Source organism: Pterocles gutturalis, unplaced genomic scaffold (assembly GCF_000699245.1).
Source record: "Pterocles gutturalis isolate BGI_N339 unplaced genomic scaffold, ASM69924v1 Scaffold35365, whole genome shotgun sequence".
Taxonomy (NCBI): Eukaryota; Metazoa; Chordata; class Aves; order Pterocliformes; family Pteroclidae; genus Pterocles; species Pterocles gutturalis.
In genome coordinates this window covers 1-1,387 of record NW_010147031.1, presented here as the reverse complement: position 1 = coordinate 1,387, position 1,387 = coordinate 1, and the positions used below count along the sequence as shown (strand labels likewise).

Sequence of the window (1,387 nt, the reverse complement as noted above, 5' to 3'; positions counted from 1 at the left end):
TGGAGGAACTCTTCCCTTCCTGCAGGGCAAGAGGACACCCCAGCACTTTTGCCCTGCAGAAGACCTGGGAGGATGGATGGCAGCCAGGAGAAGGAAGGTCCTCGCAGAAGGAGCAGGAAGATCTGCTGCCAAGCTAAAAGTGCCGAGCCAGGCAGGAGTCGAACCTGCAGTCTCCTGATCCGTAGTCAGGCGCGTTGTCCATTGCGCCACTGGCCCCAGCCTCTCACCAACTCTGTGCCCCTCCCAGGCTGTGTGTGTCCTTTGTTCTGTAGACCATCCTCTGCAACTGTCAAAAAGACATCAAAGAACATCCAGTGCAACATGATGCAGTGAGAAACATCAGATGGACTGCCAACTGCTGACTGCAACCTTCTCCATTCCGTGGTCCAGCCTCTTTGCTTTGCCTCGTGATTCAACTGAGGCTGTCTCTGTGTCCTGCTACAGTGGAGATGTCTGTGAGGTCCCGTCACGGGTCAAACCAAAGTCAAGATCAGTGATTCTCCTTGGCATCCCCTTGATGACTGAGGAAGTCACCTCTTCAAAGAAGCCCATCATGCTAGCCAGAAATGATCTGCCCTTGGTAAATCCATGGTCACTGTTTCCAGTCCTCTCCATTTGGTCATGGACATCTTCCTTCCTCCATTTGGGCATGTCTTTCAGGTTCCATAGTCATTATGTGTGCTCTGAGGTGAGGCTGACCACACTAGCTCCACAGACTCCCCTTCTTCCTTTTCTTGAAAACAGTTCTTCGTCTGAAACCTGTCCCTATTGCCACGAACCTTCGTTGGGTAATTGCCCATGACTCCCTCCAGAAATCCCCTGGGACTGACTGTACCACCCCATGTTACCCTCCCAAGGAGGACAAGGTTGTGGGCAAGTTCAGGTCCACCAGGAGTGACTGAGCCTCCAGTAGCGAGATTCTTGCACTTGCACGAGGACGACTTCACTTCCTTCAGCTTGTTGATGAGGCCACCCTGCAGGAGACACCCACTGTAACACTCCCCTGCACTGGCCTCTCCTTTGACCATGATTTGTAACCTCCAGCCAGGCTAAAATGGGCATCACATTTCCCACCTCAGATCATTCCTGAGGTGCCTCCCAGACCAGCCCCACAGAAAAGCATGGGAGGGTGGTCAGTGGTGCCCCAAGTCTGACCCCGGTGTGATTTGAACACACACCCTTCTGAGCTGGAGTCAGACGCGCTGCCCTTGCGCCACGAGGCCAGGATGGATGGATGTAGCTCCTTGGCATGGACTCCAGCCTGGGTGGTGGGGATGTCTTCTCCATTGGGAGCACCCCAGGGGTGTCTGGGAAGGGCTATGGGAGGTAGAGAGAACAGGGCCACCTCTTGAGAAGAGGGTAGTGTGATGGGTTTGCCCTTGGCTGG

At 54.4% G+C, this 1,387-nt stretch overlaps 2 non-coding genes across 2 annotated transcripts; both read right to left on the bottom strand.

The window, feature by feature from the left end:
* Positions 1-143: 143 nt before the first annotated feature.
* On the bottom strand, positions 144-216 carry TRNAR-ACG. Its single transcript has one exon. It is a non-coding gene; the product is annotated as a tRNA-Arg (tRNA).
* A 935-nt stretch (positions 217-1,151) lies between these two features.
* Positions 1,152-1,223, bottom strand: TRNAW-CCA. The gene has a single exon. It is a non-coding gene; the product is annotated as a tRNA-Trp (tRNA).
* Positions 1,224-1,387: the final 164 nt, after the last annotated feature.